Source organism: Prionailurus bengalensis, chromosome D3, assembly GCF_016509475.1.
Source record: "Prionailurus bengalensis isolate Pbe53 chromosome D3, Fcat_Pben_1.1_paternal_pri, whole genome shotgun sequence".
In the NCBI taxonomy this organism is placed as follows: Eukaryota; Metazoa; Chordata; class Mammalia; order Carnivora; family Felidae; genus Prionailurus; species Prionailurus bengalensis.
The window spans coordinates 20,291,970-20,316,191 of NC_057356.1; the positions used below are offsets into that span (position 1 = coordinate 20,291,970).

The 24,222-nt window shown below is 39.9% G+C and overlaps 2 gene segments (V, D, J or C); both read right to left on the minus strand.

The window, feature by feature from the left end:
- The window catches only part of LOC122470393, a 644,196-nt gene that overhangs the window by 394,909 nt on the left and 225,065 nt on the right, over nt 1-24,222 (minus strand).
- Nucleotides 1-24,222, minus strand: part of LOC122470388 — a 901,179-nt gene that overhangs the window by 377,160 nt on the left and 499,797 nt on the right.

Below are 24,222 nucleotides of genomic sequence, written 5' to 3' on the forward strand. Positions count from 1 at the left end.
CAAGGCAGAAAGAAAGAACAGTCTCAGAGTGTCTTCCTAGCACAAGAACATCCAAGGAAGCAAAAGTATTAAAATAAAACGCGGATGTTTGGCAAGGGGCTCCTGCAGACATGAAATAATTACTGTGTGTCAATTGGCTTCAAATGGAGAAGAAGGGGTAATGAATAGATTGGGGGCTAGAGTCTGAAGCTCCAGTTGAGTGATCCAAAGAGGAATTCAGTTTGTTCTCGTCTGGCTGGCCTTTGGTCGGAATAAATTAGCCATATACCTCTCAGCTGCAGCAGTACAGCAAATAAAGTTTCCCCAGGGAAAGAAGCCCAGACATCCATAGTTTGAACTGCACTAGACCCATAGTTTGAACTGAAAAGAGCTAAACAAATGGTATCTACCTAGTTCAAGGACTGGGCTAAATTTAGCTCTCTTACTATAAAGTTGGAATGGGAGTTGCCCAAGAATAGTAAGTACAGTGGATAAAAGTAGTAACCCATGGTGACTGAGTAAAATTAAACCCAGTATAGGGCTTTTCCTGGTATTTTCCCATGTACATGTATCTTACCCCTGTTGAACATGTGAAATTTGCAAGTTTGTAACTTGCCTTGGTCATGAATGTATTACAGCTAACAGTTACTCTCTTGTGTGTATAGTTTCCCTTTTTATCAAACTAATGTGAGTTTCGGACTTCCTTGCCACACTCTTATGTGCAAGAAATGTCCCATTAATTTCATTAAGTATTACGTTTTAGAGTTCCTGTCCTTCAGCTGGCTAACTGCCTAATCTGTGACTATACTTTTCCCTTTGCCATTTCCAAGGACTCTTACGTAACTGGAGTGCCATCTGAGTATTGGTTCCTGAACATCAACACCCTTGACTACTTCTGTGGGTTCCCAGGATTGAGTGTCCCTGGGCATTTTCCAGTGCTGTCCCTTCTTTCTTCCACCTCTGACTCAGGTACCTACAAGCCTCTGTGCACCACTTAAGGAACCTAGGATGCTGTCTATAGACCTGAGCTGGGAGAAGTCTTTCCTGTTTTCTTTTGCTTTCTCCTCTTTCAAAGCATCTTATCTCTCCTCCCTCTTCCCTCCTCAGTCTTGTTAAATTCCCTAAGCTTTACAAAAAGCTGGGAATGGTTAGTCATCAGGGGCTTTGCATCCCTTCTAGAATTGGGGAGGAAGGACTACAGATAACAAAGTAGTTGTGAGTATACTGTCCATGTTTTAGAGAACTTCCTGAGTGTAGATTCTGTTGTATTTATTTGCTCAATGATTGATTGATTTGCACTTTGAACATTTTACTAGGCCTTTTCAGTTAGTTTGCTTGGGCCGAGGCACTTTGTTAATATTTCAGCCTGAACCTGTTTTAGGTGGAGAGAGAAGGAGAGAGAGAGAGAGAGAGAGAGAGAGAGAGTGTGTGTGTGTGTGTGTGTGTGTGTGTGTGTGTGCGTGCGCGCGCGTGTGCACGCACAGTTGTTCTAGTCTCAGGTGGAAACTTCTGTGTATAAATAGATATGCAGACCTCTGCATACTTGTCTCCCTTGTTCTGTTCGTATAACAAATTCTGTTTTTGAAAACAGTAAAAATATGAAATGTTTTAGTTCTTTGTTTTTGTGGTTGCTTGGTATTATCAACACTGTTAACTGTTGTTTGCTATTTAACTAAAGTATGCCCCTAAGGAGTACAAATTGTTATTTATTGCCAACTACAGGTTGAGTGATACGACCCCTGTCTACCTCCTCTTGCTCTTCCATTCTCTGCCATGCTAATCTACCATTTTCCCCACTGGTGCACTGTTTTTGACACATTGGCCTTGCTTTTTTTTTCAAGCAAATCATATTTTTTCCTGTTCCAAAGACTTTGCAATTGTTGCTTTCTTTCTTAGAATGCTCATCTCCTAAGCCTGCATGACTTGCTACCTCGCTTAATTGTTTGACATTTCCTTTAGTTTATTGAGCTTCACCAGTGTTCTTAAAAGATACTGACAATGAAATGATACCTTTTTCCTCCTCCCTGCTAAAGGCACTTTAAGCCTCCCCACTCCTTCTTTCCTCTCCAATCTGGTTAAATTTCCTAGGTTTTCACAAAAAGCTAGGAAGAGATAATCATCAAAAGCTTTGCTTACCTTAGAATTGAGCTAGCTTGAGTCAATTTCTGTGCCTGCAACCAAAAGACAATGAATATAGTGAGTTGAGTTCTTTCAGGAGCTTTCTCTGTTTTTCTATTGATACCTCTATATTTTTTTAAGGCAATGTCACTTTGTTTTGTTTACAAATATATTGAATATCTGTCAAGATTACTATTTTGTTATTGCCTTTTGTGAATTTCCATGTCTATTTTGCTTGCTTGTTCTTTCAGATAAAATTTATTATTTTGTTAATGTTGCCAAAAATTGTAAGTAAAATAGCAATTATAGTAATAAAATGCTTTTTTGAAAAAAAAAGTTTTCGTTATTTATCTTTTCACCAATAACATGGCATATTTTTAGTTTAAGTTAATTTTTATTTGATACCACTATGTACACTCTTTGCCTTCCTGCCAATTTTAATTATTTTTGACCATATTGCATTGGCCCAAACTTCCAAACAGTGATATGTAAATGAGCTTTCTTGTTCTTGGTTTTAGTGAGAAATGCTTTACCATTAAAGGTAATGCACATACTGCTTAATATCTGTCTTTAGAATTTTTAAAGAAAATTGCTTAATTATATTGGATAGCTTACAATATCTATTGAGGCAATCATTTACATTTTCTTTACTAACCTAAGGTTTTGCTCAGCCTGATTCACACTTTTCTATCAGAAAGGTTTTGCTCAGCCTGATTCATACTTCTCTATTAGAAACCTTCCTTTCCTGAAGTAATATTTCCACTTGGGGTTGAATATTATCCTCTCTACTCAGAATCCCATTCCTTTTCTCATTTCTATTATTAAAACGTATTTCCTTTTCCCCTCATTAGATTTGCCACAGCTTTATCAATGTTTCTGATTTACTCTTCCAAGGAACAACCCTTGATTTATTATCCCAACTAATTTTTTTTTGTTCCCTATTTTTTTTTAATTTTTTTAAACGTTTATTTATTTTTGAGACAGAGAGACAGAGCATGAATGGGGGAGGGTCAGAGAGAGAGGGAGACACAGAATCGGAAGCAGGCTCTAGGCTCTGAGCCATCAGCCCAGAGCCCGATGCAGGGCTCGAACTCATGGACCGCAAGATCGTGACCTGAGTCAAAGTTGGACGCTTAACTGACTGAGCCACCCAGGTGCCCCTCCCTATTTTTGTCTTGATTCATTAGACACCTCTATTTTCTTTAGGATTCTTCTTTTTTTTTATAAAGACACTTTAACAGCTTTATTTCTGTTTAATAAAGGATTTAAACTTTGCCTACCTTTGTTTACAGCTTTGAGTCTTAAATATTTTGATTCATACTTTCATTTTTATTAAAGTTTTCATTCTGTATACCTTTTTTGGTAAGTTAATTCCAAAGGCGTGAGAATTTGCAGACTGAATGTTTTAGTCTTAAATTTATAGTTTACTGTGAATTAAGTTTTCCTTGGAACTTTTAGGGTATGGGTGTGGGTACATACTAAATGACTTTGTATACATCCTTTTCAAATCACTACATGGGGTATTAAAAAAGGATATGATAAAAATAATGAACTTTTAATTCTAGAAATCTGTTCCCCCAAAATGAATATAGTATAAAAGGTAAAAGCATGAAAATACTCATTTGAAAGAAATTCCTAATAATAAAACTTGGAAATGTTGAAAAAAATTATTCATGATGTTGAGAGTAGAGAATAAGAAATTTGATCAGATATCAAGGGTGATCAGATATCAATGGTGCGGAATTTTCTATAAACGGACCCAGCAAGATTCTTGTCAAAACTGGACTGAAGGCAGAGCCCAAATTTGGGGATATATTCATTGTCTATTCCTGTATAACAAACTATACCACAAAACTAACAGCTTAATTTTTTTTTTTTTTACTCTTCCACTGTGTCTGAGAGTTGGAAATCCAGGAGCAAGTTAGTTGGGTTGTTCTGGAAATTACATGTTGTGGGTGTTCCATGAGGTTGCAGTCATCTGAAGACCTGAATGAGACTGGAAGATTTGCTTCCCAGATGGCTTACTCACATGGCTATTGACAGGAAACTCCCAATTCCTTGCTCACTGTTGGGAGAAAACCTCATACTTCCATATGAGCCTCTCTTCTGGGTTACCTAAGTATTCTCAAGACATGCCTAGCTAGCTTCTAGAACAAATATTCGAAGGAAGTGAGCAAGGAAGCTAGACTGTCTTTTATGACCTAATCTCAGACATTTTATTCTGTTGTTTCTACAATATTCTGTTCATTAGAAATGAGCCACTAAGTCTAGCACACATATCAAGGGGAGGGTAATTAAGCTTTACCTTTGAAGGGAAGAATTTATGGGTATAATTTTAAACCACCAGGTTTACATACTTCCTATGTGCAAAATACATTCACCTCAGAAGGCCTCCAAAAGTTGAAGTCTAGAATCTCATCATTTTAATCAGGTCTAGTTGTAGATCAAGTCCTTGGGTGGTATTCCTCATTTGCAGTATCTCAAGTACAGTTCCCTGAATCTGAAGACCTGTGAACAAAAGAGATAAGTTACCTGCTCACCTACATGCCCACCCAACAGCAGTGGGACAGGCATAGAACAACTTTCATAGACATGCCTGTTTAGAAAGGGGAAGAGGAGATGGGAGTCACTTGTTAGTGGCAATTCTGAAATCCCACCAGGTATACATATGCTGGCAGTTCATTGATTAGGATGCAAGGCCTGGAGATTCTCTTGGCTTTGATGTCTGGATTCTTGATTCTGCCCTATGACATACTTGCTTTTATGGAAGAAAGTTTATAGCTAAATTGAAAACTGTGTGTCTCCTGTTAATCTTATTGGTGTTCATGCCAAAGAACTCCACTCCAAAGCTACAACCACACATCTCTTCAAGGTATGGATGACTCTCTTGGTTTTCTGCTGAGAATGTTGAGAGACAACACCCATAAGCTTAGTAGAAGCCCCACTGTGTGATTTAAGGTGATCTTTGAGCCACACCCTTAAACTCTTTAGAGGGCCTTGACCTGACTGAATGGTGCTCTGAAGCATCACCTTTGATCCTTTTGAGCCTTAACAAAGAATTTTACAGCCCCACTCTCATCTTTAGATCACCTTTCTTCAGTGCCCTGGGTTATGATCTTTGCTTGGTAGCCATTAATTTCAGCATCTTTTGCCATCTGAAGAGACGGAATTTTCAAAACCTGCAAGTTCTGGCTCCTGTTTTAACAGTCCTTCCCTTAACTTTTTTTTTTATTTCCCTTCATACTGTACTATAACCAACAAGAAGAAGCTAAGCAGTACTTCCAGCTCTCTGGCTGGAAATCTCCTTAGCCAGATGAGTCAATTAATTAGGTACATTTTATCCTTTTCATATAAACTGAAGGTGATGGTGTTACCAAACTTTCTGCCACTACATAACCCCTTTCTCAATTTTCTAATATCATGTTCCTTACTTCCTTTTAAGCCACACTGGAGCATTCTCAAAGTCCAGTTTTTGTTTTTATTAAGTCTTATACTAACACACTTCTCAAAGTCCTTCCAGCTTTAGCTGGAATATGTACACACACACACACCCATATATTAAAGAGAGATTGCAGTAGTATGAAGGAAAACTATCAGGATACCAATTTTTGTATACATTTGTATGATCTGAAACTTAAAGGAAAAAAAAGACTAAATTAGTAACTTCTATAGTAATCTAACTTCTGAACTATTTGGTCTTCCCAGGGTAGGAAAAAACACTCCTTAAAAATATTAACAAATTTTATTCAGTGAACTTGCATTGTTTTGAAAACTTTACTTACATAAAATGAAGACCTTATTTTGTTTGCTCCAATGAGCAGTTGGAAGTATATCTTACATGCTTTTTTTGGGGGTGGGGGGAAGGGAATTGATCATAAACTCTTCATGTATTACAGCTTCTATTGTGCCCTACAGATTCACAAAATTTTGGGGTTCTATTTTTCCTATACCCACCTCCTAAAACATTCACTGGATCATTTTAGCCCACTTCCCTTGACTTTTTTCTCTATAAGTGGCCAACATTTAGGTTTTCCAGAGAGCTAAAATATCTATCCATTTGTCAGTCAAATCAGGTTGATAAATATGTGGACCCAGAATCAGCCAGGTGGCAGGCTCATGCCACCATTCTTCATCTGGGTCTTTCATTGTGCCAAGCACCAGGATATGCCAGCATATATGGTAGTACTCAGCTTCCTCCTCGAGCTGAGCCCCTGAGAAGGTGAGGGCAGTTTGACCCCAAGAGGAAGCCTGAGAAATGTGTGGGAGTCCCTGAGTGTTGGTTGTGTGTGTCATAAATCAGTGTTTGTCCAGACTTCTGCTGGAACCAGTGTGGATAGTTACCATTGGTGATGACTACTGTGCTGGAGCCACAGCTGACAGTAACTATCCCTCTTAGGGATGGTTGGAAGGGCTCCTGAGTCACCACAGCCTGAGAACTAGTCTCTAAAACTGAAAACAGATGCAGTGTAGGAATGAAGAACAGGATCAGGGGATCACTCCAAAGACCAGTCTTTGAAATCTCTATGAACCTAGACAATGAATGAGTAGAGAGAGGACAAAGAGAGGGATCCAGGCCATGGTGCAGATGTCCCAAGGATCTGCTGGCTTCTCAGCTGATGGAGCTCTCTGTTGGCTCTTTTATTCCCTCCTGAATGCCCTTGGGTGAGGGATATGTGTGTGGTGTATTGTGTCAATCTGTTCCCTTTACTACTTCCTCAACTGTGTCCTTAGCTCAGAAAGCAGCACCCTCACCAGAAAGACAAGTTTACCTGATGAAGCAACCTTTTACATGGCCAATGAGTCCAGAGCCCTTTAAATTTTAAGCTCTGAGTTTGTTTCAGACTGTGCTTACTTCTGAGGGAATACATAGTGCCACCTGAGGGCTTCTTCAAGACAATGTGAGTAGTGATGGGAAATAGGGAGAATGGATGGTCATCTGTTCATTCTTTCAACTAACAAATATTGTTTTAATTCCTTTGATTTTTTTCCCCCTACAACTTGTAGCTTGCCTTTCACTTTCTTACTGGTATCTTTTGATGAGCAGAAGCTTTTACTTAAAAAATTTTTTTAAACTTATTTATTGAGAGAGAAAGCAGGGGAGGGGCAGAGAGAGAAGGAGAGAGAATCCCAAGCAGGCTCTGTGCTGTCAGTGTGGAGCTTGATGCAGGGATTGATCCCACAAACTGTGAGATAATGACCTGAGTTGAAACCAAGAGTTGGATGCCTAACCACCTGAGCTACCCAGGTGCCCCCAGTAAGCTTTATGCCCAATGTGGAGCTTGAACACATAGCCCTGAGACGGAGTCACATGCTTTACTGACTGAGCCAGTCAGATGCCCCAGAAGCTTTTACCTTTTATGAAGTCTAATTTATCAATTTTTTCTTGTATCCTTGGTATCTTTATGCCTTGTCTATGGTAAGGTTTTGAAAATATTCTCTCTCCTTTTTTTTTTTCCCTAAAAGCTTTATTGTTTTGGTTTTCACATTTGAGCCCATAATCCATACTGAATTAATTTTGTATATGGTGTGAGGTAGAGTTAAATTTCCTTTTTACTTTTTCTAATACAAATATCTAGTTGTTCTGGTATCATTTATTTAAAAAGAACCACTTTTTTTTTATAAAGTTTTTTTTTCAACGTTTATTTATTTTTGGGACAGAGAGAGACAGAGCATGAACGGGGGAGGGGCAGAGAGAGAGGGAGACACAGAATCAGAAACAGGCTCCAGGCTCTGAGCCATCAGCCCAGAGCCTGACGTGGGGCTCGAACTCACGGACCACGAGATCGTGACCTGGCTGAAGTCGGACGCTTAACCGACTGCGCCACCCAGGCGCCCCTAAAAAGAACCACTTTTTCTTTTGACTTTCATTGGTGTCTTTGTTGAAGATCGAGTGACTATATAGGTTATTCATTTATTTATTTCTCCAGCTTATTGAAGTATAATTGACAAATAAGATTATATATATTTAAAGTGTACAATGTGATGTTTTGATATATGTATATATTGTGAAAAGACCACAATTAAGTTCATTAATGCATCCATCAGTAGTTACTTTTTTTTGTGTGTGTCTTAAGATATACTGTCTTAGCAAATTTAAAGTATACAATAGTATAAAGTGTTGGTTTATTTTTGAAACACCCATACCACACAGTCTTAATTACTGTAGTCTTATAAAAAGTTTCAAGATTATTAGGGCTATTTTAGGTCCTTCAGATTTCCATGTAACTTTAAAATAATTTAATAATTTCTGCCAACTCACTGGAATTTGGGGATTGCTTTGAATATCAATACCAATTTGAAGATACTTAATATCTTAAAAATATCAAGACAATTTTTACTTATTCCTTTCCAATTTTTATGTCCTCCCCACTTTTTTTTGGAATGAAAATTAAATCTCTGATTTAATTCAGGATTCACTTTGATGAGGAACATTAGGTCAAATTGGTCCCTTCCATAAAAATGTTTTATGGACTTTTGTTGGTAACAATGAATTTTCAAGAAGGAAGTTTCCTGTAACACATTTTACTTTTTATGCAATAATAAGTCATTAAAATATGATAGCACAAGCTGGCACTTTCTGGGAGAAGATATCTATATTTGTGGGAACAGTGGGCATGTGTTAAGTCATCAGGCTTTGGCATGTATAAGCTCTGAAAATGAATACTATTTTCTTTAAAAAAATTTTTTTTAAGTATTTATTTTGAGAGAGAAAGAGAGAGAGCAAGCAAGGAGAGGGGCAGAGAGAGAGAGGGAGAGAGTCCCACGCAGGCTCCACACCAGCAACACTGAGCCCCATGCCAGGCTTGAACTCACGAACCATGAGATCATGACCTGAGCTGAAACCAAGAGTTGGACACTTAACCAACTGAGCCATCCAGGTGACTCATTTGTTCATGAGGTGAGCACATTTCATTGGTACGTTCAAGTACTGTGAAAGCACAATTCTCATATTACTGAAAGCATAGTTATCACATAAACAGTGAGCACATGCCTAACATAAGTATCCTGTTAATGAAGGAGCAACCAGAATGGTAAAGCTGACTCAATAAGGATATACAGAAATAGGATTTATATTGTCTGGGTGGTGGGGGGATGTTGAAATAAGATAGCTAAAGTATGTTTCCTAAATTATATACCAAGTTGGTGAAAAATCCTAAAACTGTAACTCTTGGGATTATCCTTTCTATTTTACTTCTAATCTGTTTTCTACCTGCTAATCTAAATTTTTCAGTTATAAAATATCTGTACCCTAATCAATTTTTTTTTAATTTTTAATGTTTATTTATTTTTGAGAGAGAAGGAGAAAGAGTGAGCATGAGCTGGGGAGGGACAGATACAGAATCCAAAGCGGGCTCCAGGCTCTGAGCTGTCAGCACAGAGCCCGATGCAGGGCTGGAACTTGTGAACTGCGAGAACATGACTTGAGCTGAAGTCGGACGCTCAACTGACTGAGACCCCCAGGCACCCTGGACCCTAATCAATTCCTAGACAAATAAAATTTTAAAAATCTTTTAAGGTCTGGGGCGCCTGGGTGGCTCAGTCAGTAAAGCATCTGACTTTGGCTCAGGTCATGATCTCGTGGTTTGTGAGTTGGAGTCCCGCGTAGGGCTCTATGCTGACAGCTTGGAACCTGGAGCTTGCTTCAGATTCTGTGTCTCCCCCTCTCTCTGCCCCTCCCATGCTCATGCTCTGTCTCTCTCTCTGTCTCTCAATAATAAATAAATGTTAAAAATTTTTTAAAAAAATAAATAAAAAATATTTTAAGGTCAGATGGGATCATTCACTGATTTCATTCATTCATTTATTTTAAGTAATAAAAATTCATTGAGAATTCCTGGGATGGTGGTTATCACCTCCCAACCTGGAGGGAGGAACCAACACCGTAGGAAATCACTCCAAAATCACACTGTCCCAACACTTCTGGCCAACACAGGAAGGAGGAAAATCATTCCCCCCAACATGTGTCAGGCTTTGTTAATCCAAGAAGGGTTGGGGGACTGAAGCAGAAGGGACCATCACATGATACTGGGCGGTGGGATAGGGGTGTGCTGGACCCTAAACTGGCTCCTCAAAAACCAGGGGAGAAACATCCACTTCTTCTCTGAAGGTGAAGTTCCTGATCACCAGCTCATTTCTTACCCTTCATGAGGCTGTCACTGCCCTGGAGAAAACTTTCATTCTGTAGGTTAATGACAGGGTTGTCAGGAGTGAGATAGATTATGGTTCTGTGATATGGCAATCGTCTTGGAGATGTTCTGGGCTGCATGTGGGACCATTTAAAAAAAATATTTAGTGTAACATTCCAGGGTCATAAATTGCCTTTTTGTTGTATTTCCAAATTTTGGATTATATTTTCTTGAAAAACATTAAAAAAATTATTTTAAAATAATCATATAGTGGGTGCCTGGCTGGCTCAGGCGGTAGAACATCCAACTCTTAATCCCAGGGTTGTAAATTCAAGCCCCACGTTGAGCATGGAGCCTACTTAAAAACAAACAAACAGGGGCGCCTGGGTGGCTCAGTCTGTTAAGCATCCGACTTCGGCTCAGGTCACGATCTCGCGGTATGTGGGTTCGAGCCCCGCGTCGGGCTCTGTGCTGACTGCTCAGAGCCCAGAGCCTGTTTCAGATTCTGTGTCTCCCTCTCTCTCTGACCCTCCCCCGTTCATGCTCTGTCTCTCTCTGTCTCAAAAATAAATAAACGTTAAAAAAAATTAAAAAAAAAACCAAGCAAACAAATAAAATAATCATATACTCATAGGTTGTTGCAAAAATAGTACATGGAGTACTGTGTATGTACTCTTATTCCGCTTCCCACATTGGTGACATAATTGGAAACATATAATAATCAAATAATCAAAACCAGAAACTTGATATTGGTACAGTATTGTTAACTAGACTACAGACCTGATCTACTTTTCACCATATTTCACATGCATTCATTTGTGTGTGTGTATTTCTACACAATTCTTCCTGTGTCTCCATTTGTGTAATCACCATCACAGTCAAGATACAGAACTGTTCCAGCAAGACAAAGGAATCACCTCATGCTACCCCTTTATATCTGCGTAACTCTCCCATCCTTGTTCCCTGGCATCCTTAATGTGGCCTCCATCTCTATCACTTTGTCAAATAATTTTTATCATGGTAGAAACATGTTAATTGCTGATAGTGATGGAAATACACAAAGATTAAAGAACTGAAATAAACACTGAAAGCCATTCACAGGCCCTGACTACTGCCACTTTTAATGAGACCTTTTTTGAGACTTGGGTGTTAAGATATTTCGAGGAAGGCACAAAAGAAATGTTTTTCCCTAGACCCAGGATTCACGTACCTGGTCCTGGACTCTTTCTTCACCCTTGTCGGCAGAGATGCCTACTAAAACAATCGATGGGTGTACCCTGAGGGTGGAACTTTCCATTCAAGAATACATTCATGTCTGAATTCATTCACTGGATGAAAACTCATCAGCTCCTGTACTGGAGACATTCTTCCAGGATTCTATCAGGAAGAATGTATCAGAGAGCAGAATGGCAACATATTCTGTCATGCAGGGGGTTATGGTCTAACAGCATGACCACCTCTGGACCATCTCTGAAATTACAGGTTATGATTGTTTGGATTTTCCTGGGTACATCAGGATGATTCCAGTCATGGAGATGCTACTATGATAGAGCCTTTGGAAACTAAACAATTTTTATATTTGTTCATACATTCATTCAACTTCATAAAATTTTTATTACAAACAGAAGATGAATTGAAAACAAATTCTACCCTCTTGGAATTTAGAGTCTATTTGAGAAGAGACTAGGAAAAAAAATTAGCTCAGAAAATAGGTTATACATAAGTATACATGAGTAAGTGGGGTAAACTTGTCTGGAGAGGTCAAGTAACTTGACTTGGCTGGACCCAAGGGTAGGGCTGAGAAGTTCGATCACAGAGGCTGAAAAGGGTTGAAAATATCTCAGTTAGGATTTTGGACTTGATGTCTTAGATTGTGTATGTGACTTGCAAGGAGAAAGGTCAGGAGCATACTTGTAGTTTAGGAAAACAGATGAAATATGGATGCAGGGGGATGCTGGATAGAAGGAAAGGAAAAGAAGAGTGGGGTAAGCTCAGAGAGAAAGGAGGAAGAGAGTCCTGTCTTGGGACTTAGAGGAAATGATGTTTCAGGAAGGAAGATGTCAGTATTTTTAATGGATGGCGAGGGAGCAAGTTCGATGAAAAGTAAAATGCATCTATGAAGTTGCCAATTAGAAGCTGTTTCCTGACATTAAGGAGAGTACCTGAGGAGATAACAAACAAGGAAGTCCTTCTGCAGAGGTCTGAAGAATGAATGGAAGAGCCGGGGCAGGGGTGGTGGTGGTGGTGGTATGGGGAAGGATGGGGGGTAGAATATCAAACCATAACGCCCACTCCTCCATGGAAAGACCTCAGAAGAGAGAAGCAAGCACCAATCTGTGGAAACAATGTTTTTGTTTTGTTTTGTTTACAAGAGAAGGGGGACCAGAAAGGGAACCAGGGCATAGAGTCCTTGTTTACATAGAGAAAACAGCAATTTTGGGCATAGGACTAGGGAGCCAAATTTCTTTGTGAGAGCAAAAGTTTGCAAAGCAGCTTTTGAGTTAGGCTCTTTTTTCTCCCACTTGCTTCCCTGGCTTTACCACTGAGAGATTAAGAAAGGAAACAAAACAAAACAAAACAAAACAAAACAAAACAAAACAAACCCAGCTCTGGCCAAACTGGATTTGCAGCCTAACCAGGGGCAGCAGGCAGCGTTTAAGTATTTCTTCCTACACTCATCCTCCCCTAGGCCCTAAATTTACAAGAATAAAAAGATCAACTGGTTGTAAAAACATCAATCTCAAGAGGAGAGAAAGGGAGATAGGGGCTGGAGTCAGTAGTCACCTAGAGGGGCAAAAACAACAGAAAAGGGTGGACTCTACTTCACTATAACCTTGCCTGGGCTCTGTTTCTGAGCAGATCATTCCTCCTTACTCAAATTCATAGAAGTAACACCATCCTGGACTTCAGTGCCTTCTCCTCTTCTTTTGTTTGTTTGTTTGTTGTTTTTTTTTTTCTGAGAGAAAGGGCACAAGTGATTGAGGGGAGAGAGACAGAGAGAGAAAGAGAGAAGGGTGGGGCTCATCCAAAGCAGGGCTTGTGTTTTTACCCCAAGCAGGGCTCATGCTCACCTGAAGTGGGGCTCCAGCTGACCCCATGTGGGACTCAAGTTCACAGATTGTGAGATCATGACCTGAACCAAAGTCAGATGCTTAATGACTGGGCACCCTCCTTGTACTTTTCTAATCTGAATAACTGATATGCCTGTAGAACGGTCAAGAAAATAAAAAGACACCTATAGAAACGTACACACTGTGTAAAAAGAGGCATCAACGCCACATTTTAACAACATGAATTAGAATTAGAGCATCAAGATTGATTGATTGATTATTTGTTTGTTGTTTAAAGTAGGCTCCACGCCCATCATGGGGTTTGAACTTAAGGCCCTGAGATCAAGAGTCGAATGCTCTACTAACTGAACCAATCAGGTGCTCCTAGAATGTCAAGATTTAAAATAAGTGTAATGACTCTTGATTTCGGCTCAGGTCATGATCTTGCAGTTTGTGGGTTCAAGCCCCACATTGGGCTCCGTGCTGACCGTGAAGAGCCTGCTTGGGATTCATTCTCTCCCTCTTTCTCTGTCCATCCCCTGTCCCTCTCAAAATAAATAAATAAACTTTTTAAAAATATTAAAAAAATATGTGTAATGTTCTCAAAGATACAATAAGGAAAAATAATAGAAACAAAAGATAAAGAGGATATGTTTCATCAAAAGACTTATAGTGGTCCTCAGGGCCCTGCATAGCTTCCTCCTCAAGGTTTTGCACAAATATCCCCATGTCATTTTTTATTCCCATTCTCTGCTTTATTTTTTATCCATGGAACTTACTACCTTGTAACATACTACACAATATATCTCTGCTCTCTCTGAAAACATATTCTCCATGAGGTCATTGGTCTGTATCCTCAGCACCTAGAACGTGGCCTAACTCATAGTGGATATTCATAAATACTCATTGAAATAGATCAATAAATGAAGAAGTGCAAGATATATAGGAATTAAGGATAAGGAATTAGTTTATGGATTTATCAAATAAAGCAAGGGCAAAAGGCAAAAAGGATGGAAGGAAGATAGAAAGGGAGAGAGGAAGGGAAGAATGAAGGGAGGGAAGAATAAAAGAACATTTTCATATCAACCTGGATATAAAATAATACACAATACATGTGACGTGAGGTTGTGTGGGTTGGACACTGGGAGTGGAACCAAAAAGAAATGAGAAGGGTACCTAGGTGGCTTAGTCGGTTAGGGGTCCAACTCCCGATTTCCGCTCAGGTCATGATCTCACGGTTCATGAGATTGAGCCCTGCATCGGGCTCTGTACTGATAGCTCAGAGCCTGCTTGGGATTCTCTCTCTCTCCCTCCTTCTCTGCCTCTCCAGGCCAAAATAAATAAATCAACTTACACACACACACACACACACACACACCCCTGAGAGCTTGCTAAAGTGCTTAGTGTTCAATTGTAGGTGAGCTGTCAGTAGGAGCCACAGACAACTGAAGGCTTGCCTGTAGCAGTAGCATCTGCTTTCTCATGGGGCTGGCTATGGGCAGGCCTTGGTCCTTACCATGTGGTCTTCTCCATGGGGTTGTGTTGAGCAGGGTATCTTACTTCCCATAGGACAGATGATCTAAAAGAAGGCAAGAGACAGCAACCAAGTCAAGCTACTATTTTTTTTTTTAATAACCTAGTATCAGAAGTCACATCCTGTCACTTCTGCATTCTACTTGTTAGAATCTAGTTGTTATGTAAATGGGTTAAAGAGGGGCTCAGTATATTGGCCCCTATGTTGTTTTCTTCTTCAGAAAGGGCTATGGCCATTACCCTGTCTGCACCAAAATTAGGTTTTACACATCCAGTGGCTTTAAATATAGATCAAATAAGCATGTATTTTGCCATTTAGAGCCTGCCTGCTTTGCTTGCCCCACGAGCCTGCATTCAACATCTGCTAGCCATAGATGAGAAAAATCCTTGTACTATAAAAGATCCCAAACTGCCTTCTAGCTATCTGACCTGGAGACTCCTGGCTGTGTTGCTGAATGACATCTTCTAGACATGTAAGCCCTTCTCTGATTCCCTTTGTACCTGGGAATCCTTTACTTTACTTTTCTGGGTGTTGGCCCTGTGCCATTCTTTCTGGAAGGGTTACTGCAGTAAGGGACTTCCTGCTCACCTGACCTTTCTAAGTGCCACCCAAATAAATTTCTCTGTGTGTTACTGTCCTCTTGTTCCAGCACTTTTTGTTTGCCCTTTTCCTCAATCAGCCTGAGATCCTCAAGCTCACTAGCCACATTTCTTTGATGCCAAATAATTTGAAATTGTATTTGGAACTTCATGAACATTATATTGCATTGATGTCAGATCCATTATAGTCCTCTAAGTAATTTTGATTTTTTTTTTTTTAGGTTTATTTATTTTTGAAAGAGAGAGAGCATGAACAGGGGAGAGGCAGAGAGAGAAGGGGACAGAGGATCTGAAGCAGGCTCCACATTGACAGCAGTGAGCCTCATGTAGGGCTCGAACCCATGAATTGCAAGGTCATGATCTGAACCAAAGTCAGATGCTCAACTGACTGAGCCACCCAGATGCCCCAATAATTTTGATTTTTTAAAGCAGGAAATAGTTTGATTGAGGTCATACTGAAGACCCTGTCTCTTGGATGGTAGGCAACTCAAATCTCAGTCAATCTTTTTCTTCATTTAGGCTTCTTGGGAACTGCCCACCACATCCCAGATTCAGAGATGAGCCAGAGATTTAGGCAGAAATTATACACAAATGTCAGTTTCCCCCTCTGTACCCTCTTCTTTATAGAATTCCCCCCTTCCTTCCCAGTGGCTCTGAAGTCTGTTGACTGACTGTTTCTTCAAGACAGTTAGACTATGGATTTACTTAAGGAGTTTTAGCCTTGCCAATCCATGCTAACTCCAGGCTAACAGCCATAAAAATTGGGGACTCTGTGTCACCATACCCTTAAAAAAATTTAAATTTCCATCCATTAACTCCCTGCATTTTCTTCATTGTCAGGTGTTCAGATAGTTGCTTTTTAATACTTTTTTCCCTGGAAGGCATAGTTGATATTTGCATAAGGTTCTGTCTAGGAGAAGCTCATACAGATATACCAAAAGCAGAGCTCATCTGTTTTTTAAAAGAAGACTTCCCAAAGTTCTATAGCACAGTTATATTGTACTTCATTTGCTAGGACTTTGTCACATGTCCACCAATAGCTAGGAAGAGGGGGATATACAGCCACACTTTTGTGTGACAAAGAAGGGATTATTGAGCTCTTCTTACAAAGAGCTCCTTGAGTGTGTAAGTGCATCCCAAAGGATGTGTGTGTTTTTATTTTTGAGAGAGAGAGAGAGAGAGAGAGAGAGAGAGCGCGTGCGCGAGAGCACATTAGTGGGGGAGGGGCAGAGAGAGAAGGAGACAGAGGATCCAGAGTGGGCTCTGCACTGACAGCACAGAGTCCAATGTGGGGCTCGAATTCACTGAACCATGAAATCATGACTGAGCTGAAGTCGGACACTTAACAAACTGACCCACCCAAGTTCCCCATTACTCCATTAATCTTATATGGCAGGAGCTGTATATAAAATGCAGAAATATTAAGGCAAGCTTTGATAACAATTGTGGGAATATCGAGAACAAAAATTAAAGAATGCATCCAAATTTAGAAGTATAGTTATATTGATTATAGTTATATTGATATTAGTAAAGTTTTGGCATAAAGAACCTTTTTGGAAAATGGGGTAATTTTTAATACTTGGGATTTTATACATGTGTGTTGCATTAAATGCAACCCACTTAAATACATGTTTAGTACATGCAGAGTGTTTCTTCTGTTTGCACTTGGTCAGCAAAGTGCGTCATGGAGGATGCTCCTTTTTGGAGGAAATATGTTTGATCTCGGCCCTTAGATCTGATTATAATCTTCGAATTATGAAGTAATTGGACTTTGTTTTTCCTGAATCAGTTCCTTCCAAATCATTCATGTTTTCCTTCCACTTTAGGGCTTAGGTAGTTATAGGAGTCAATCCAGACCCTTGCCTTCACCTTTCAATAGATGGTCCACATTTAGGCTGCTTGAAAGTTGATGTGTCTGATCATGTGATCTTTTTTTCACAAAGGCTGGGGTGTGTTTTTGTCCTGGTTTCTTATCTGAATCTGCCACTGTGCCTCAGGCCACCACTGTATACCAGCCAGCAGTAGTACTCAGCATGGTCCTCAGGCTGGGCCCCGTGAGGGTCAGGGCAGCTTTACCTCCAAAGAGGGACCCTGAGAACCGGCAAGGGTCCAGGAGTGTTTGCTGTTTGTGTTGTAAATCAATGTCCTGGGGGCTTAGCCGGGCTTCTGCTGAAACCAGTATGGATAGTGAGAATCAGTGACTGCTCCAGTGCTGGAGCCACAGGTGAGAGTGACTGTCCCTCCTGGGGACCGGTCAGTGAGGGCTCCTGAGTCACCACAGCCTGGGAACTGATCCCTGAAATGAAAATAGACACATGTTAGGAATGAAGAATAAAGGCAGAGGGATCACTTCAAAGGCTGGCCTCTGAAATCTCCATGAACCTGGGCAGTGGGGGAGGAGGGGGAGGAGGAGGAGAGGAGTCCAAGCCATGGTGCAGATGTTGGAAAGACCCCTTGCCCCAGAGCAGAGGCTGGACTCTCTGATGGTTCTTTATCCCCTACTGAGTGTGGTGTGTGAAAGGGGTGTGTTTGAATGTTGCATTATGCAAATCCGAGCCCTTTATCACCCTCTTCCACTGCATAGGTCTTCAGCCCTGGCAGCCACTACATGGTTAGGGTGTGGGCCAGGGGTGGCTGTGTGCTGTGGATTTACCTCTTGGGAGGAAACAGCTGCTCTGAGCTGCTCACAGGCCAATGAGCAACTGTTCAGGGTCCATTAAATTGGAAAAACTTGGGTTTCTGCCAGTCCTCTGAGAAGACCCACAGTGTCCCCTGGTGGCCTCCTTGTGCTGAGGGTGTATGGTCTCATTCATTTAACAAATAACTATTGATTTATGTTTTTGACATTGCAACTGTATTTGACAAGCCATTGCACACTCATTGCTGTCTCTTCTTCGCTCATTCCTGTTTGTATTTCTTTCTCCAGTTGTTGAAGATCCCACCTCAGTGTCAATTTTATTTTATTTTATTTTATTTTATTTTATTTTATTTTATTTTATTTATTATATTTTTAAAGATTTTATTTTATTTGAGAGAGAGAGAGTGTGGGGGGTGGGTAGGGGCAGAGAGAGAGAGAGAGAGGAGAGAGAGAGAGAGAGAGAGAGAGAGAGAGAGAGAGAATCTTAAGCAGGCTTCATGCTCAGTGCAGAGCCCAACACAGGGATACCACAACCCTGGGATCATTACCTGAGTTGAAATCAAGAGCAGGATGCTTAACTAATTGAGCCACCCAGGGACCCCAAGATTTTATTTTTAATTAATCTCTATACCCAACCTGGGGCTTGAACTCACAACCCTGAGATCAAGAGTCACATGCTTTGCTGACTGAGCCAGCCAGGCACCCCCCACCCCACCCAGTATCAATTTAGTGTTACATGGTCTTAATTTCTGATCTGAGTGTTCAGAGTGATTAAAGGAATTGTTTCATGACCAGGTGACTCTAAGGAAGTTATTAATTTGAACCTTACATTGAATAAACAGCTGGTTTAAGTCAGAATTATTTTAATAATTTACTTTAGAGAACTTTAAAAAAGAAGCCACTAAAGACTGAGTGTTAAAGCTTTTACTGTGAATTCAGTAGAGACTAAAGTCAGCTGTGTGAATGATCCGCTAAGTCTACAGGACTAGGCATCCCCACCCAACTATGGATACCAAGGTTGGGGAAGCTTTCCTGGTTGGCAGTGCTCTATGCGTAGTATCACACATTGGTGCCAGGAGAAGTTAGCACGGTCTATGACTCCACTGGGAGAAGACAACTGGAAGCTTTTGCTTGGAATTCTCTTGGACCCAGCCCGTGTACCTCTTCCTTTGGCTGATTTTAATCTGCATCTTTTTTGTGGTAATAAGCCATATCTATGGGTACAACAGGTTTCAGTGAATTGTCTAAGTCCTTCTGGGGAATTATCAAAACTGAGGTGACCTGGGGGACCCCTGAATTTGCAACTGGTGTCAGAGTCGAGGGTATTTTGGGGTACCTTCAGACTTTGGGGGACCCTTCAGACTTTTCAGGGTCCAGACTCACATCAGTTTGTTTTGTGACATCTGTGACATCATTCTGGGTCATCTGTTATGAGGCAACTCCAAGTGTCTTGGCCTGTTAAGATGCTGCAGGACCAGCATAAATGGAAAGATATCCTGGACACTCAAGCACACCTTCTTAGTCCTGTATTTTTCCACTGCTTTTGGAAGTAGACAAACTGCAGCAAATATAAATCTCCTCTTACCACAATGTTTATTGTGGTAAAACATTCGTAACATAAAACTTACAATTTTTTTAAAATTTTTTTTATTAAAAAAATTTTTTTTTCCAACGTTTATTTATTTTTGGGACAGAGAGAGACAGAGCATGAATGGCGGAGGGGCAGAGAGAGAGGGAGACACAGAATCGGAAACAGGCTCCAGGCTCTGAGCCATCAGCCCAGAGCCTGACGCGGGGCTGGAACTCCCGGACAGCGAGATCCTGACCTGGCTGAAGTCGGACGCTTAACCGACTGCGCCACCCAGGCGCCCCTAAAACTTACAATTTGAATAATTTTTAAGTGCACAATTCAGTGGCATTAGTAAATTCACTTTGTCGCACTCTATTACCATCACCACCACCCAGCTCCAGAACTTTTTTATCTTCCAAAATGAAATTCCATATCAATCAAACAGTGCCTGCCCATTCTCCCCTCCTCCAGTACCTAGGAACCAGCACTCTACTTTATGTGTTGATGAATTTAACTACTCTAGAGATCTCATGTATGTAGAATGATATGGTGTTTATCCTTCTGTGACTGGCTTATTTCACTTAGCATAGTGTTTTCAATGCTCATCCACATTGTAGCATGCATCAGAATTTCCTGCCTTTTTAAAAAATTTTTTTAACATTTTTACTTATTTTTGAAAGAGAGAGACAGAGCATGAGTGGGGGAGGGGCAGGGAGAGAGGGAGACATAGAATCCGAAGCAGGCTCCAGGCTCCCAGCTGTCAGCACAGAGCCCGATGCGGGGCTTGATCCCACAAACTGTGAGATCATGACCTGAGCTGAAGTCGAACGCTCAACCAACTGAGCCACCCAGGGGCCCCCAGAATTTCCTGCCTTCTTAAGGCAGAAAAATACTCCATTGCATATATATATATATATATATATATATATATACCACATTTTGTTTATCCATCCATCTTTCAATGGACACTTGGATTGCTTCCACCTTTTAGTTGCTGTGAATAGTGCTTTTATGAATATGGGTGTACAAATATAAGACCCTGCTTAATATTATTTTGGGTATGTACTCAGGTGAAATTTCTGGATCATACAGTAATTTTTGGTTTAATTCTTTTTGAGGAACTGCCATACTCTCTTCCACAGTGGCTGCACAATTTTATGTTCCCACCAGCAATATACAAGGGTTCCAGTTTCTGCATATCCTTCTTAACACTTGTTAGTTTCTATTCTTTGGCAATACCATGATAATGGATGTGAAGTGGTAGATTATTGTGATTTTGATTTACATTTCCTTCATGGTTTATGGTTAATGATTTATACCATTATGCTCTAATGGCATAGAGCAACTTGTCAAATGTTTCTTGGACACCTGTACATTTTCTTTGGAGAAATGTCATTCAAGTCCATTGCCCATGCTGTAATCATTTTTATTTTGTTGTTCGTTATATAGCCTGGATACTGATCTCTGATCAGATATAAGATATACAAATATCTTCCTATTCTGTAAATTGCTTGTTCACTCTGTTGTTAGTGTCCTTTGGTGCACATACATTTTAATTTTGATAAAGTCCAATTTATCTGTTTTCTTTTTCTTTTTTTGCCTTTATTTTTGGTGTCATATCTAAGAAATCATTGCCAAATCTAATATAGGTGTATCTCAGAGATATTGCCAGTTCAGTTCCAGACCACAGCTGTAAAGCGAATATCTCAGTAAAGTGTCAAGTGAATTTTTTGGTTTCCCAGTACATATAAAAGTTATGTTTACATGACACTGTAGTGAATTAAGCATGCAATAGCATTATGTCTAAAAAACAACATGCATGCCTTAATTAAAAAATACGTATTGCTAAAAAGTGCTAGCCATCATGTGAGCTTTCAGCAAGTCATCATCTTTTTGCTGGTGGAGGGTCTTGCTTCAATGTTAATGACTGCCGACCAATCAGGGAGGTGGTTGCTAAAGGTTGGGGTGTGGCAATTTCTTAAAATAAGACAATAATGAAGTTTTCTGTGTTGAGTGACTTTTTTCAAGAACGATTTCTCTATAGCATGTGATGCTGTTTTGATAGCATTTTACCTTCAGTGGAATTTCTTTCACAGTTGGAGCCAATCCTTCAAAACCTGCTGCTGCTTTGTAAGTAAGCTTGTGTAACATTCTCAATCCTTTGGTGTCATTTCAACACACTGCACAAATCTTCACCAGGTTCCATCTCAAACTCGAGTAACTTCCACCTCAAAAGCCTCAATTTCTTTGTTCATCCATAAGAAACAACTCCTCATCCGTTGAAGTTCTATCATGAGATTGTAACAATTCAGTCACATCTTCAGGCTGCACTTGTAATTCTAGTTCTGTTACTATATGTACCACATCTGCAGTTACTTCCTCCACTGAAGTCTTGAACGCCTCAATGTCATGTGTGAATGTTGGGATCTACTCCTTCTAAACTCCTGTTCATGTTGCTCTTCTGACCTCTTCCCAAGAGTCATGAATGTTTTCAACAGCATCTAGAATGGTGAATCCCTTCCAGAAAGCTGTTCATTTACTTCATCCAGATCCATCAGAGGAATCACTACTATCTATTTGATGTCTTTAACATTTCTTCAATGATGCGACTTGAAAGTCAAGTTACTCCTTGATCCATGGGTTGCAAAATGAAAGTTGTGCTAGCAGGCATGAAACAACATAAATCTCATTGTACATCTCTATCAGAACTCTTGGGTGACCAGGCACATTGTCAATGAGCAGTAATATTTTGAAAGGAATCTGTTTTTCTGAGCAGTAGATCTCAACAGTGGGTTTAAAATATTCAGTAAACCATGTTGTAAACAAATGTGCTGCCATCCACTTGATGTTCCATTTATAGAGCACAAGTAGAATAGATTTAGCATAATCTTAAGGGCCATAGGATTTTTGGCATGGTTAATGAACATTGGCTCCAATTGAAGTCAACAACTGCATTAGCCCTAATGAGACAGTCAGCCTGTCCTTTGAAACTTTGAGGCCAGGCGCTCACTTCTCCTCTCGAACTATGAAAATACTGGACGTCATCTTCTTCCAATAGAAGGCTGTTTCATCTACATTGACAATCACTGTTTAGTGTAGTCACCTTCATGAATTGTCCTGGCTAGATCTTCTGGATCACTTATGTATTAGTGATCTTATATATTAGCAGCTTATATATTAGCTTATATATTACTTATATATTATAAGTATACTCTAAGTATACTTACATACTTCTAAGTATATTATACATATACTATACTTATACACTATAAGTATATTATAAGTATACTATATATATTACTTATATATTAGCAGCTTATATATTAGCACTTGATAGTTTTTCTTGCACTTTTATGTTATGGAGATGGCTTCTTTCCTTAAACCTCATGAACCGACCTCTGCTAGCTTCAGACTTTTTCTTCTGCGGCTTTCTCACCTCTCTCAGCTTTCACAGAATTGAAGAGAGTTAGGGTCTTCCTCTGGATTAGGCTGTAGCTTAAAGGAATGTTGTGGCTGGTTCAATCTTCTATCCAGACCACTCACACTTTCTCCAGATGATGATGATAAGGCTGTTTTGCTTTCTTGTCATTTATGTATTCATTGGAGTAGAACTTTTAATTTCCTTCAGAACTTTTTTTTCCCCATTCACAACTTGGCCAACTGTTTGGCACAAGAAACCTAGTTTTCAGTCTATCTTGACTTTTGACATGTCTTCCTCATTATGTTTAATCATTCCTAGTTTTTGATTTAAAGTGAGAGATGTGGAATTCTTACTTTCACTTGAACATGATGAGGCCATTGTAGAGTTGTTAAGTGGCCTAATTTTAGTATTGTTGTGAATCAGGAAATAGGGAGACCCAAGGGGAGTGAGAGAGATGGGGGAATGGCTGGCTGGTGCAGCAGCCAGAACATATACATTTTTCAATTAAGTTTGCCATCTTATATGGGCAGGGTTCGTCGTGCACCAGGACAGTTACAATAGTAATCACAGATCATCATAACAAATAAAATAATAATTAACAAGTTTGAAATTAACAAACAAAATGTGACACAGAGACATAAAGTGAGCAAATTAACAAAACAAAACATGACACAGAAACATAAAGTGAGCAAATGTTGGAAAAATGGTGCTGATAAACTTGCTCAATGTAAGGTTGCCACAAAACTTCAAATTGTAAAAATGCAATATATTTGTGAAGTGTAATAAAGCAAAGTACAGTAAAATAAGTTATTCCTCTATCCTTTATTAGGTGTAGGTATGTTTCATAGGCATTTGTGACCCTCCCATAAATAAGCTGAGTATTTACTACTCATGGGGGAATGGATAGCTCATGCCATTTTCCCTATCCGTTAGGACTCTGATCTCCACCTCCCCTCAGTTGGAGAGTATGTGGAGAAGCCATTCTCTGGTCCAAATTTTCTGAACTACCTATAGTTTCTTGACTTTCAGATGACAAGATTTTCCACAAAGATTATGGGGAACTCTCCCAGGATAAGCATATGTGGAGGAGTGAAGAAGGCATGATTGATCAGAGGCAAAGGTTGTGATGCAGTTGCAACAAAATAAACACTACTATGATGGGCTCTAGAGTTGAGAAGTCTCCCCAG